General features: G+C 35.7%; 1 protein-coding gene across 2 annotated transcripts in view; it reads right to left on the bottom strand.

Annotated features, from left to right (window-relative positions):
- Tnni3k (TNNI3 interacting kinase) overlaps positions 1-9,200 on the bottom strand; it is a 111,753-nt gene extending 102,553 nt beyond the window's left edge. The window contains exon 1 of one of the 2 annotated variants that reach the window (XM_046443150.2): positions 5,798-9,200. The gene's annotated coding sequence lies outside the window, so the exon portion shown is untranslated. The remainder of the gene's footprint in view (positions 1-5,797) is intronic. The other variant, XM_046443149.2, reaches the window with a different exon arrangement.
- Positions 9,201-16,146: the final 6,946 nt, after the last annotated feature.

The raw sequence follows: 16,146 nt of genomic DNA, 5'->3' as shown, positions 1-16,146 counted from the left end.
ATTTGAATGAAAGTGGTATTGGATAATGCTTCAAAAGCAGAGGTACTGATACTCAAGAATAATTTTAGGCTCTAATTAACAAAAGATGAAGTAGAAAGGTAGAGTAAAAATTAGAAAAGATATTGAATTATGGACAGTTTAGATACAGAGCATTATTACAGAGAACCAAAACACAGTGGTCATCTTCAATATTTCTAGTCTGGGCTTCTTAACTATAAAAAAGATATATTTAATTAGAAAGAGTTTTCTTACCAGAAAACCTGGGGACATTTATGAAAAGGAGAGCAGCTAACTTAGGAGGCTACAGAACTTGATGAAAGTCAAAGTTATGCTTGGCAAGATGGCACTCTCAAGTAATTAACTATAAAATTTATCATTTTGAAAACACACTCAAGGTGAACTCTTATGTTTAATAAACAATAGCAGATCGGAGAAAATAAGGGATACACTAACAATTTAGGAATACTAGACACTGTAAGTTCATAGAGGTAAGTGTTGTCAAACATCAAAAAGGATGCTATGAGGATGACCTTATAGAATGAAAACACATTTGGAAGTAGTAGAATAAAGTGAAATTTCCTAATTTTACTTCAAGATAGGCTATTGAATTAGTCCTCCTCCTCTCTAACCACTCAGTTAACAATAAAACATTAATTTTTAGAACTACCTCCAATATTCTTCCTTTCATTTATTTTTTTCAGTTAGTGCTAAACCATACTTCTTTTCTCGTGTGAAGCAACTGGAGGAGGACAACAGGGGTGAAGGAACAGAATCTGCGCTAATCAGCTGTAAGGTCAGACCTCCATGGATATCACATTCAGAGTCTATCTTTGGAGTTGGAGAGGACATCCAAAGGGTCAGTGACATTGACGTCATGGTTAGAATACCCAGGGAAGGGGAGGAGCTCAGAGTTGAAGCCAACTAGGACAATAGAAGTGAAAATATTGTTAGTGATGAGTTCAAGAGTTTGTAACTAAAAGATATTATAAACTGAAAGGTTTGTGAAGAGTGACAATTGTGGGAATGAGGGGCAATAAAAGAAAGAGAGGAAGGGAGTAAATAGTGACTGGAAGGTTCTTGTAGGTAGGCCTGGGCATTTCAACATTTTTCCATTATTTATATAGTCGCTGTATAATGGATATGACAGATGGATAAGTGAGGTTCAGAGAAATTTAATCTTGAGGTCAGTGTTGCAGCTGGTAAGAAGTGGAACCAGGATTAAAATTTCACTGTACAATCTACACGTTTTAGGAGAAACTGACTCCCACATCAACCTGACCTTGAGAAGGAGCTACAGTTAGCCTGAAGATTGCTACAATTAGATGCATGAACAAAAATTCCAGAAATTCTGACTGGCTGAAGGAAGGCCTATTTGCTAGTGCCAAGAACACCTCTTTTCAATGTCTGACTGTAAGGTAAGGAAGCTGATATCAGAAAGCTAAATGAAAAGAGATCTAATATATCTGTTTTGCCCCAGGCAAAGACTAAACTTTCTCCCTTCTAGAACCTAGCTATGTGTCATAGTCTTTATAAGGAATGTGTAGGTGAATGAAGCAGAGACACTGCCAACAGGGAACTTGAGATCTGACCTGCAACGTGGGCCAGACACACAGAGTGCCAGTGCCTAGGAGACTCATCGGGATCTGAAGAGAGAAATAAAAGAAAGGTGATGGGAATTCCGAGACTTCTTTCCCCCAAAAGACCACCTCCAAGGCTCGTTTTTTCATCTGCATTATTTTATGTAAGATCTGGAGAGAAGCAGTCTGTGTTACATCTACACTACAGAGCACCTTCATGCACATGATAACATTTGGTGGAAACAGTCCTGGGTGTCAGACCCTTTTGATTTGAATCTGACAGATAAGCAAACCTGTCAGTATTTGATTGAGCTAGCACTTCAGCCTAAGTCCTACTATCTGGGGACAAGAAACCAAGGAGAAGTTAAGGGGCAAGAGATGAGAAGAAACAAGTTCCATTGAAAGGAAGAAGGGAAATGGTGAAACCATCCTGAAATATATACGAACACGTACACATAGGCTGTGCACATGCGCTCATGCATACACACTGCTTCTAAAGAGAAGCATCTTTAAGGTGTCACTGAGGCATCTCTCTACAAAGCAGCTAGTTTGGTGAAGATAGACAAGCACTCTTTTCTTCTAGTAATTTTTTAAGTTTCTGGATTTAACATTTCCATTTCATCTAAGCGAGCATGATTCCCAAAATCCATATTGTTCACTGACTTGTAATTTTCTTGTGTCACATGAGGCTTAAGCCCAGAAGAAAGTTGCTTAGCTGATGAGTATGCTTGGTCAGTCTTACCACCTCAATAGCTGGGAAGGCTTCACAGCTGCCTTCATGCTTGGCAGGAGAAATGATATGTTAGAAGGAGCTCACCAATGTCAGGAGGTGAATGAATCCTTACATTCTACATGTTTTCACTTATCCCTTATTCTCCTTGACTTCTTGCCTTCAAATAGTAGAGCTTGGGCTGAGATGTGAGCTCAGTTACAGGTACAGTTTACTCTCTGCTGAAAAGGTTAAGTTCTGTGCTAGAAACTGCAGTGCATGTTTTGAGAGAGCAGTCTGATTTGGAAAGAAAATGTAAAGTAAAAGGAAAAAAAGATCATCAGATATAATCTAGAATTTAATGTGGTTTTCACTTCAAGACACCTAGTAAAGAGTGCAGTGAAGTTAAGAATCAGTTCTGAAAAAAAGATTACTAAATAAGTAGAAGAAATGCTTTTAAGAAATGGGAGGGACAGGAGATAGTTTCTAGAAAAAACAACAAGAGTCAGAGGACGGTGCTCAAAACCTAGTTTTTTTATGGCTATCACTAGACCTGTGATTTTAGACAAATTATAATACTTTAACTATCTGAGAACTTTCTCTTGCCTTTAAACATTGTGAGAGGAATGAAGCAAATCAAAAGGTAACAGAGTCTTATAAGTTCTCAACTGCTTGTAGGTATTGGCTATTATGAATACACATAAGACCTAGCTTATAGAATATTTGTGTAATTTAGATAAAAATGTACTTTGTAAACTATAAAACCACATATATGTTAAGTGTTATAGGATGAATCAGAATAAAATTGATTTTCTGATTCAAAACTTATAATGGAAACTGATTGTATCATTGAATATTTCAACCCTCTCTCAGTCCTCAAGAGTTATCTTCTGCTTCCATTCCCATTGTCCAATTTTACAAAACTATTGCTGCTTTGATTGAGTGACTGCATTTCACATAAATGGATCTTTGTTCCTCTGACTGAAATGATACCACAGTATTTGGATGTGGCTCCAGCTTTGTCTTTTACCATGAAGCAAATGATTTGAGTCAATTGTTTATGTAACCGAAGTAAGTATTTATCTCTTTGAAGTGTCTGTTCCTCACAGATTATTCCGCAATAAAGTTCTTTTAACCTTAACAATGTATGCTCTCAGCTGAATACAAAATATAACTGAGGGCAAGATTTACTTCATCCAAATAAGCCATGCAAATAGAATCCATGCTCTGACCTTCAGTTCTTTCTTCCTCTGCAACACAGTTCACTTTCAAAAAAGAATAAGCTGTTTGCAATGTAGTGTGTGTATGTGTGTGTTAAATCTTTTAAGTGTTTCCTCCAGTTTTCTTTTAACCAAAAGTGAATGGAAGTTAAATTCTGCTGGTTCCCTTCTTTAAAAGAAAATTTTTTCCAATCAGAACTGAATTAATTTAATGAAGTCATTATGTAAGGATCATGAGTCTTTTCATTTTAATTGCCTGTATTGAAAATTTACCTAAAGTGCTCAAATGATTCATAATCAGTTGGTTATACACTGTAGTCCAATGCTAATTGTCAGTATTAATCAGACTGGCCTCATGATTAGACCATTTTCCAATTCTGATTTTCTTCCAGAGCTGGACTGAAGTACATGGTGGCCATAGAAGGATCAAAGTGACTTGTTACTCTCACTCAACTACCATTAGGAGTTTTTTAAGTCATTAAAAATGCATAAATATTAATTCATTTTTTTCTGAATTATAGAGCCATGTAATTGTGTCAGTTGCTACTAACAAACACTGGTTTAAGGGCACCATGGCCAACCTCTCAGTGTCCTTATTTAAGGAGATGACAGCCCAGTAGTGTAAACCTAATAACACAACTGCAGTGTTTCCCAGACTTGCTATAAGCCACTGTTTTCTGATGTATCCCTGAAGGTGATTAACTCACATGATTAAAGACACATGGCTATCGGCATGCCTGGAAGCATTCCAAGGGTTAAATCAGTGGAAGCAATTAGGCTTCATTTTCAATCTCTTCACACTGTGAAAGTCATTAGTTTACAAACACATCTGCCTGACAAGCAATCATTCAGACCCGAAGCTGAGGAGTCCTGGATCTGTAGGCTGCTACTTTTGCCAGCGGAGCTGCATGATGGCTCAGGACGCTCTTCCTAGTACAGGCCTCTCAATGGGGAGTATGCCTTGGTGACCTTCAGCATGGCAGTTACATTGTTCCCTCCTGAACCTTTGCCACTGCCAAACTCAATAGGATCCCTCAGTAGGGGACCTCCATACCTTGGACTGCTTCCAGTGCTTTTTAAGTGTAATTCAGGGTGCTGGCTAAACATGCGAGGTGTGTGCAATTCGCACCTACTTACTTTGGAGCTTTGTATCCTTTACTGAAAAAAAAAATTTAGAGTCATTGAGATCAGCTCCTGGTAGTCATGGGTATATTCCCATATGCTTTTGTTGGGTCTCTTTCTGGCTCTAACTTTATTCATCTGTCTGTCTACCTATTATCTGTCTGTCTCTCTTTCTATCTATCATCTATCAGCTATCTATCTATATCTCTCCTTCCTACATGTTTAGATAATAACTGTGGATCCAAAAGTCATTACCTTCATAAGGGGTAACTGCTGGGTATCTTGGGTTTGGGCCCCAAGATAATGAAGAGGCTTGTTTGGGCTCAGGGACCTTATTGACAATTTATTATTCATGCATGTTGTATATGGACTGGACTCTTAGCAGGTACTAGGCGCTCTCACACAATGTGTTTCTTTGATATTCATAGAAACCTGATAACAATTACAACGTAAAGTCAGAAACCATATATTTTCCTTCATAGTCAAATAAGTTCTCCTCCCCACATTCTAGAAACCTCCTTGTATGTTCCTTGGGCCTCAACATAGACTATTCCAGAACTCCTAACATGTCCAAAAGACTTTTTGTTATTCTTTTGTGAGATAAGTAAAGTCTCTAGAAGTCTATTCTTTAGATCTTATTTTATCAGGACAACCCCTCCTTGTTAAAGGTTCTAGAGCCCCAAGCCTAGGTTTTCCTATTAATCCTTTTGAAGGAGTCTTTTCATTTTAATTGCCTGTATTGAAAATTTACCTAAAGTGTTCGAATGATTCATAATCAGTTGACAATTCTTCAATAAAAAATTTTTTTTAAAACTGTACGTTTTAAAAACATAATGGCAAAATCTTACCCTAGTTTAGTTTCATTAGACTGATCTATCTTCCCTTTGTTTTTAAGAAAAGGCTTAAAGGGGAAGAGCCAGATTACCAAAGCAATAGCCCCCAAACTCATCCAGGAACAGCAATATACAGATTTAAGTATAATCTAGGCAAGAGAGAAGAAGTTTACCAAATCCTCATATCATGAACTTCTAAACAGTGAAAGCCTAATTTCATTGAACTCTTGGAAACCATGGAAACAGAAAATTCCAATAAATGCAAAGGATTGTAGAGCCTTGACTTTTCCTAAAACAAACTTCAGTCTGTCAGTAGAAGTATATTTGAAAGCTTACCTCTAAAGCTGCTGGATTTGTCCCATTGCCAGTGAGATTGAAGAGGTAGATTATAAGATTTGTATTGTGGTTAAACCCACTTATTGAGAGTAATGTAAAAAAACTCATACTCTTCACTTAATATTTGCTCAGCACATGAAAGGCAAGTGGAGGAGTGATAATGACTGAATAAATCTAAGCACAAACACATGCTATTGATTGTGTGGTTTCTATGAGTAAGCACTCTAGTGTCAAAAACTTAGTATCATTTCCATTTCTATATACGGCTACAGTTATTTCCAACGCATCTTCATAGGGTATAATCTTATCAAGAATTTTAGGTATGCAAATTACAAAATGGAACATTCTTCAATGCTGAAGTAACAATCAAGGTAATATCACAAAAGATGACAGCTGTGCATTCATTATATATGATTCATTTTATTTTAATTTAAAATTGAGAAAGGGAGGAAGTATATTAGAAAACATCAAATGGACTATAATTTCTTCACAAGATCTAACATTTTTCTAATGCATTGGGATTACAAATGAGCAGAGGCTTTTCTCTTTAGAAAGGTAGTTGTGCAACCTAGACTTAGGGTCACAGTCACAGGGAAACAGCATGGGGGAATTGCCCCCCACTCCAGAGTACATGGTCAAAACTGTGGAGAATGAAGAAAATAGCAAAAGATATATGACATCCATATATGTGAAAGTAATAATTTACTAGTCTGATTGCTAAAACATAGCTTCTGTACCAAAAGAATCAAAGAAGTTTCCAGATTTTTTTCTTTCAATACCACAATAAATACAGTTTCCTAACCATTTTTCTGAATACTCAGTTTTGGAAATATTAAAGATAATAATTGTCCCCATGCAAACCCTGCTATTCATGTAAGCCCTGCAATGGACATTTACATGTGGGGCAAGAACTCAAGTGTTACCAAAAAAAAAAAAAGGGCAGTTGGGAAAATTATATGAAAGTGTTTGTGACAGAAATTTGGAAGACTGGGACAAATAGGAGATAGGGCTGGACAAACAGGATATAGAACAGGTGATATGTTAAACTTGGAAAGGATAATTGAGATTTTAAATGATCTCTTATTCTATGAAGGAAACATTTGAAAAGCTTAGTTTTTTCCAATGCCACCTAATAGCTCTCTTTATTAATAATTATTCTTTTCCCTGCATCACATGCTGCATTTTCCCTGAACTCTGAGGATCCAAACATGTCTCTAGTTTATCTTAAATCTGGAGATACAGATCCCACAAATGACAACTAGGGGGTGTGCCCTTGTCACAAGATTCTTCTTACCAACATTTAGGAAACTAGATCCAAGACTAATACCGTAGCAACTTGCCACTGACCTTCTGAGCACCTACACAACACGTAGGCATAAAAGTTCTATTCACAACTTCTGTGTTGGCATGCTAAAATGAAACCTAAGACCACTAAAAGTAAAGCGAGAAGGAGGTGGAAGAAACAAGGCCAGAGAGAGGAGAGAATAATAGAAGAAATGTATGGAAAATGAAGACAAGAAAAATTTTGTGTTTGGTGTCTTAGACACCATTGACATTTTGTGTATCTAGTTTCCTATGAAAAGGCCTTGAAGTAGGTGTACATGAGTTGAACAGAGGAGAGTTGAGCTTAAAAATAGCAGCTGGGAAGAGAGCTGAGCTTTATCTACAAATAAGGTTTTCTGTATTAAGTAAAGCAGCCTTGGACGTGGGCAACTAATTTCAAGACAACCAGGCAGGAGACTCTATCTCTGACATGCAGAGGATTTCATCCTGCTGAGTTTGACCTCTAAGGAGTATCTCCTTCTAACGTCTCAGAAAGAGCCACAAATAACTGTTTTAAAATGTCTGGCTTCAGGGGAATTTGTACACAGTTCTTTGGGAAGTAGGGATTAGTAGGTACTTCAGGAAAGAAAATTGCTTACCCACTGGACTAATCTGAACCTATGGCTTTTACTATGGTACCTCCACACCCCCATAGTGAACACAGGGAGACTTAATACCCATGTCTCTGCAAAAGGACAGGTTAAGAATGTACTTAGTCCCACATGCTTTCCATCAAGGACACTTTGAAAATTCAAAAGAAATGAACAAATTTATTTTTTATAGAAACTCACTGAACCACTCAGCACCTCTTCAATTGCTAAGAAGAGGAGCTGTTGATTTTTTTCCCATACACTAGATAGTCTATCCCTGTGGGTAGATGTATTAGTCACAGGAATGTAAGTTATCAACCATGACGGTTTAGGGCTATTTTAGCTCTAAATTTCTGTCAATGTTGTGTGACTGTTCTCAGAATCCATCCCCCTTCCCCCACCACCTGCCTCTTCTTGTTTCTCTCCTTCCCTTTATTTAGTTGTCTCCTTCAGGTTTGAATTCACTTTCAAATTTTTCTCTAAATAAACATCCCCATTTCTCAGGACCCTGCTCAGTGACTTCTTATCCTGGTTTTCATAGCACTTGTTGTACCCAATAAGATTATAAGCCTCCCTGACCCAGGAACAAGAACCCTGAGACAGGGGAATTGTTGATGACCAGTAAACTCTTATTGAATTAACACTGCCTTCTTTACAAGATAAAAAAAAAAAAAAAACAAGAAAGAGTGAGACCGCCAATATTTTATGCAGAGGTTATATTCAGCAGCAACTTTTCCTAAATAATGTTGAATTGAGGCTGGGGATGTAGCTCAAGTGGTAACTCACTCACCTGGCGTGCGCGGGGCGCTGGGTTTGGTCCTCAGCACCATATAAAATAAAATAAAGATGTTGTGTCCACCAAAAACTGAAAAATAAATACTAAATTTTTTTTCTCTCTCTCTTTCTTTCTCTCTTTCTCTCTTTAAAAAAATAAAAATAAAATAATGTCGAATTACATTCTGTAGTCATTCTGACCAAATCGTTATTTCATATTTTCTGTAAATACAAAAATTTGTGACTCAAAATCAGTCTCTGGAACTTAAAACCTCCATTTTTTTCCATTTTAGTTTTATTCCAGACATGTTTTCTATATAGTCAATATTGTTTCAACAAAAGTATTTGAGTAATATTTATTTGACTTCAACTATATATATATTGTAGTTGGATATTGTGCAGACAGAGCTTTCCAATAAATTCACCTTTCCAGTAAAGATAAGAAAATGAGCTAGGTAAATACTCCCTACTCTATTCCTCTAATCATCCACGTTGTGCATAAGTCAAGCCCCTCTGCCTGAAGCTCTGCACACATCATTTAATCTTTTTTCTGCCCCTCCTGACCAACTAATTCCCAGACATGCTTCAAGAAAAAGCTTAGCTCTGGGCCACAGCAGTGACTTTCAGACTGAAGGAATAGAATACTATGTCCAATTCTATGTATTTGATAAACAGTATATGTTTTTAATCATCTTTATGCACATATGTATGTATATATAAATATAAATAAATTTATATATTTATATAGATAAAGAAATGAGATTATATATGACAATATTATATTATATATTACATATGTATATCATGTATATACATATATACATCATATATATTTATACATTTAATACATATATATATCATACATATATAATTATATATATATATATATATATATATATATATATATATATATATATATATAATTTTTTTCCAGGTAGATTAAAACTATTCTTAAGTTACTATATATGTTTCACTTCCTGGGACTTATACAAATTATAGCAGATTAAGAAATTCAATGAGGTAGGTATAATTATACCACTTTATACATGGGTAAATTGAATCACAGAAAGGTATAGTAACTTCCTTAATCTAACACAGCAAGGTACTTGGAATTCTTCATCTCACTTAGTCTTCGCAGTTGCCTTACTAATAGGTATTAATAGTTCATCTTGACAGCTGAAGAATTGAGGCTGAAAAACTTAAAATAATTGTCTTAAAGCCACACATGTGGTAAAAGTGTTAGAATTATGATTAGAATCCATGTTTATTTGGCTTCCAAACTCATTTATTTCCCTCACACATGCTTTGATAGAGTCACACAATGACTAAATGAAGGTTAAATTAGAAAGTGTGGCCTAAATTTCTAATATATTATATTAATTTGAGAATTTTTTGAACATTGTTTTTAATGGAATCAAAGAGGATATTAAAACAACCAAGTTAAAGACATAAAATTGGTGCCTAAGGAGAAAAGACTGGATCATGGAGAGGAAAAAGGAAAAGGAACCAAGTGAAGAGGAGTGAGGGGGAACCCTGGGAAGGGGGAGAGGGTGAGGTAGGACTGGTGGAGGGCACCCATGGAATCTGAAGGAGAAGCTAATTTGAGGCCTGAAAAGATGAATTGCCTTAATAGTGTTTAGAAAATATAATGAGTGTGTCAATAGAAAATGTGATATGTGACTAAAGAGTTCAACCATAGACATCTTTCATGATACCTTCTTTATAGGACCAGGTTACTCATGAATCTACCAGTTGAAACAAAGCCTAAAGATTCCCAGTGATTTTATTCAAGTTTTCCACCAGCTATTGAGGCTTTACATGCATGGTGAAAATAACAAGCAATTATTATTCTTAAGATGTCAACAGGCTGTACAGAGTATTGTGAGTACTTTGTATTCTGTATTACCAAGTACTGTAGAACATCTAAAGGATTTGGTGGGTGTCTTTTTTCTTATTTTTTTTTTGCTGGTTTGATTCGTATATACATTTCTATTTAACTATATGGTGACAAAAATAATAATCTGTAAAGATTACCCATATACACTGCATGCAAGGAGAGAAATGAAGATATCAATTAGAGTGTCTGGCCTCCAGGAGATGATGAGTTGGAGAAGCTCTGAACCCGGGCACCTGAAGTTTAGAGAGTGTTTATGGAATGTGAAGTGGTGATAGGACTGGGAATTAGAGAATTTGGGGTCAAATGTTAACCTTGTCTTTTACCTAAATGAGTTATTTGGGAAAAGAAATTCATTCACTGATTTAATTTTTTTTTTTACACCATGAGTGTTTTTAGTAAAGAATAAATAATATGGTAACTATAAAATTCATCCAGCATAAACCTGACACAAAGTTTTCTCAATAAAGAAATAAATAATGGAAATAAAATGTCAGCATAAGGGAACATTAATTACTTCGTTTCTTATAAGAGACAAAGGATGGTTAAGTTGAATCATAAATGAGACATTCTTCAAAGAATGATTTTAAAAAATGCGTGTATGAGTATATACTCTATCACATGTAAAAAGGAATGTATACCCGATTTTAAATAGTGAATGAAAGAATAAAGTACCTTAGATATAAATCAGTTTTAGACATTAGATCTTTGAGAAATTGTGTTCACACTTTCTGGTTCCAAAGATTATATGTAATTATATGTCTCAAAAAGGTTAATTTAGCTCCTGATTTAAAAAATCCCCTTTTTAGGAGTAGGATCCTAAGGAGAATGGATTACGCTGAAAGGGGGAAAAAAAAAGAAGAAAGAAAGCAAAGCAATCCAAGACGCTTGTTCCTTTTCTGACTTTCATGCTATTCTTATTTTTTAAGATTTTGCCCAATTTGGACAGAAAAGTTCAGTGTGTTGACTGGTGATCAAGAGGGCCGTCCATGTAAGAGCTGCACAGTGGGCCTGACTAGGCCAGCATATGCTGCCTTTCATGCCATGGCCTATATATTTACTCCTGTTGGCTTTTCAAGTGAAATCAGTCCTCTTACCCTTAGCAAGCTGACCAAGCCTCTTCTCGTGAAGATTACCAGTTTCCTCAGTTTAAAATCATCTTTCCATTTTAAACACTATGGTTCTTATTCAATCCATAGTGTTCCAAAAAGGACAGCAGATTTAGAAAAACAAGATTTAGAAAAACAAGATTTAAACTCTGGTCCAGGTTTGCTGATAAGGGCTTTTTTTTTAAGATTTTGACTCAGATTCCTCTCTCAACATATTATCTCAATTTCTAAGACAATCTTGTCAGGCTCTTGTAAGGATTGGACAATAAGTCTGTTTGAATATGAAACTTCCCAAAGCAGTATGTAAGTGTATCTACTTATTACTTATGTGTACTTCCTCACACACACCCAGCTCTCAGACCTGGCTGTAGGCACATTAACAGCTTGCATCATCATTATTATGTTTTAAAATCTTTAAGAATTAGGAAGTTGATGAAGTTTCTGTGTTATTTTTATTTTTATTTTTTTGCACACTGGTCACTCAGTAAATAGCATCTATGCTAACAGTGTTGTAGGTAGTTTTAAATATTGGGAAGAAACTTTAAACTTCATAGAAACACTTAGGAAAATCCAAGTAGTTGTTCTTCTATCTACAAGCAAATGGACAAGTGTTGCTGACTATGGATAAGAGTAAAATATGTTCCAGATGAGAAAAAGAGCAAAACTAATTAAAATTCCTGACCGTACAGGTAAGAACAAACCACATTTTTCCCTTTCAAGATGGCATATAAATTTGAAGTCAAACGAATTACTTTCAAACATTGATAAAAGACACATTCTCAACTTGAAAGCGCTACCATGTGATAATGTTCCCTCTGACACTTATTACTGCTCTTGCTAAAACTAGCATCTGTGGAATATTGCATCTTAATGTTGGTGTTGCCTTGTTATGACTTGAGAAGAGGCATTGCGATTTGAATGCAGCTGCTTTGTGACATGATAAAGAATTCTGAAGACTGTCATGCTGTTTGCAGTGTCCTTTCCTGATAGAGTAATAGTGTGGGAGATGTATGCTCGTTTTTGATAATTTTGAAAACTTTGAGAAAGCTATGAGAGTTTGGCAAAGCATAACTGGCCAGAAAAACTCTTTGAAGTATTTCTCAAGACCTGTGCCTGTCCTCAAAGGCAAAGTGAATGTCAACGAAGATGCTACATGCAAGCAACTTCCAGCACTGTTGCCTGGTAGACTTTCTAGAATTTTACATTGTTCTGTTTTTTCCTTTTGTGGAGACAATTAGATGCATCGTATGGATTATGTGACACCTAAAATGTTTATTTTCAAACATTTTTAATGTACACATTTAAATATGGAAATAATTTATTTGCAGCTTTATGCCTTCAACTATATTAGGATTTCTACTACATAATTTCTGATTTATATCTACACAGTTTGACCACTCTGGTAGTTACACATACATAAAAATGCATACAAACTCATTTGTGTTAGTTTGTTAAAGGATCAAAATACATATTCCCCACCCCACCTCCTGCCCATTTTCTTTTGCCTTTTATCTCTCCTTCTGACTCCCATGCCACTTGATTCCATTCTCTCCTTGAATACTTACTACTTTCTCTTTTGATGTATAGCCATTTACTTTCTGTCATACTTTCATAACCTCCTAAACTATGAAATTTTTGATAACAATATATGTGCCTTAATTATGTCTAGATAGCATGGTGCCTGACCCATAGAAGCCATTCCAGCAATGTGTATTTAATGAATAAATGAAAGACTATTTAGCATTTGCATCCATTTTAATTTGTTATGCTACTTCAATAACTCTTTAATAATATTTTACACAAATCTTTCTGCTTGATAGCAGAAAACTTGGAAAAAATCTTTGTCTGAAAAACAGTGGATTATATCATCTCACAAATATGCTTAATATCTAGATTGCAGACACATATATGTCTCCTCCACATTGCCTTTTGAAATACCAAAGAACAACAACACACACACACAAACACATGCACACACATCACAAATACAAATACTCACAAATTTATAATAGCACTGTGATATACACCCACAGTGTGTAATAGCACAAGTTGATGATTTGCTGGACTTTCAAATTAAACACCCTATTGAAATAGGAATAGTACAATGTGTTGAATGGTGACCCCAAAGTTAAGCTCACTACAAAATCCCTAGACCTCATGACTATTATTTTGAATAAAAAAAGGTCTTTATAGATGTGATTTAGTTTCAAGACATAATCATCCTTAATTATCTGAGTGGATCCTAAATCCAATCATGAGTGTTTTTATAAAGGACAGAAGAAAGGGCATAGGCACACAGGGGAGAAAGAAGCATAGTCACTTTTGTTCTCCTCCATAGAAGATCTGAGAAGTACATTTGCATAGTTGCTATAATACCTAACACATGTACATCCTAAAAACATTTTCCTACCTTACCATAATACCATTATTATGCCACTGAAATTTCTCTTTGGTATAATTACATTATGTAATATACTTTGAGATATCTTTTAAACAATCAACAAGATGAACTATAGGTAGTTAGCTATAAGTGTCTGCATTTCAGGAGAAAGTAAATATCTGGAGACATCCTACTCAAATCTTTGTTTATCTAAAAGTGATGGGAAGGAAAGATCAGATATCCAAAAGCTTGAACTCTATACACTCTATAGGTTCTTACATAAAAGATATATTTTGGAAGAAATAAGTAGAAGTAAAAAGAGATGGAAAACATATGGTGTAAGAGAATTCCAGAGAACATTACTACCAAACATTTTTCTAAATGATTGTGGTGAATGTAACAAAATTAAGTTCTAAGAACAAAAATATTCTTGAAAGAGAAGATATTTATGGATAATAAGAAAAAATATATTAATTATAATTCATGTTTAAATAGAGGAAATAAGAACATATTAAAGTTCTTGCTTTCAATCAGAGGAGTGTAAAGTTACAACATGGTTCTTAAGTTTGCCCATAAACTATCTTTCCACAGTCACACCTACAATGTAAGTCCTCTATCTCTTGGAAAAGTCTACTCCAAGAATTTACAGTATCCAAAACTATGTCACATGTGCTAACAAATACTTCTTTTCAATTGCTGTTTGCCAGTTCAGCAGTTCCTGCTTTGGTTTTACTCATTGCTATCCCTCATTGTAGTCACCACATATAGTGGGCTCTTTAGGTAGTACCCACTATGTGATCCAAGGCTACTTTCATCAAAATACCTTGCAAATTCAGTTAAAGAATTGAGTTTGCTTTTTTAATTCCTCTGATCTTTGAATTCCTATGTTGTGCTATGCTTCACAACAAAATAGGAAGATTCCCTCTGCCCAGTTATGTGCTATATTTGAACACCCAAGAACCAAAAATGCTGCTGTTAAGACAGTCTGACTCCCATGCCTTCCTCTAGTGATTTCCAAATTGAAACTCTGAGGTGGATGGAACTTAGGACCACTCTGAGACTGGGTTACCATTGGAAGCCAGATGAATTATGGGTTTGTTTGAGCCAACATAAGGCAGGGAAGCTGCTTTTCTGTGTAGAAAAATACAACATAGTTAAAAAAAAAAAGAAAAAAAAAACAGGAAAAACCACAACAGGGTTGTGATTACTTTTTGACCTTAATGGTCAGGGAAGGCTTCACTGATAAGGTGATATTTGAATATGGAAGGAAATAAGGAAGACAGCCATATGGGATGGGGGAAGAGTGTTTTAAATAGAGGGAACAGGAAGTGCAAATTTCTGAATCTGAGCAGGCTGAGTGCTCAGGAACAGAAAGGAAGCCATTGTGGCTGGAATGAAGTAGACCAGAAGAAGAATAGTAGGAATCCATGCCAGAGCATTAGCAGGGACCAGATGATGCAGGGCCTTCAGGCAATGTATTTTGACTTTCACTGCAGTGATTAAGGAAGCCTGTGGAAGATTTTTAGCATGGGTGTAAGGTGACCTGGCTTTAAAAAGGAAAACAAAATGATGTTTATTGTTTGTGCAGATGAGAATAAAGGGTTGAGAAAAGAATGAATAAATAAAATAAAGAAAGGGAGAGAGGGAGGAAGTGATGGCTTATGGATTTACTATGATTGTCTAGATGAAAGGTAAGAATGGCTTGCAACAGGATGGTAGCGATGGAGATAGTGAGAAATGGTCCAGTTCTGGATATACATTTGAGACAGAGTTGACAGAATTTTCTTATTGGTTAAATGTTTTTTTGTAGTTATTGATTTGCCACTTGTTTTCCTTATAACTCTTTAAATTCCATGATGACAGAACAAATGTAATATTTAGCTAAGGTCCTCTGCACCACTATGGAATTTTCCCTGTAACAAGCAATCAAGGGGCTTGTTTGTTTGGTACTGGTGACAGAACCCAGGTTCACTCTAACACTGAGCTATAGCCGAGGCCTTTTTTATTTTAGTTTTTAAAATTCTGAAACAGGGTCTTACTAGTCTTCCCAGGCTGAACACAAACTTGTGAACTTCCTGCTGTAGCATCCATGATTGCTGAGATTGTAGGCATGTACCATCAAGCCTGGCTCTTATATTTTTAATTAAGTTAAATTCCTATATGTTAGCTTACAGCTAAGCAAAAGTGGGCATTACAAGAAGGTAATGGAAGCAGAACAATGTGAAATACTTTAAGCAACACTCAAAAGTTATCATCCCATTACTTGGTGTAAATTCCTG

The sequence above is a fragment of the Marmota monax genome, unplaced genomic scaffold, assembly GCF_021218885.2.
Source record: "Marmota monax isolate L192 unplaced genomic scaffold, Marmota_monax_Labrador192_F-V1.1 WCK01_AAM20220418_F8-fsc00046, whole genome shotgun sequence".
NCBI lineage: Eukaryota > Metazoa > Chordata > Mammalia > Rodentia > Sciuridae > Marmota > Marmota monax.
The sequence above is the reverse complement of the archived record's forward strand: the minus strand, read 5'-3'. Positions and strand labels throughout refer to the sequence as shown.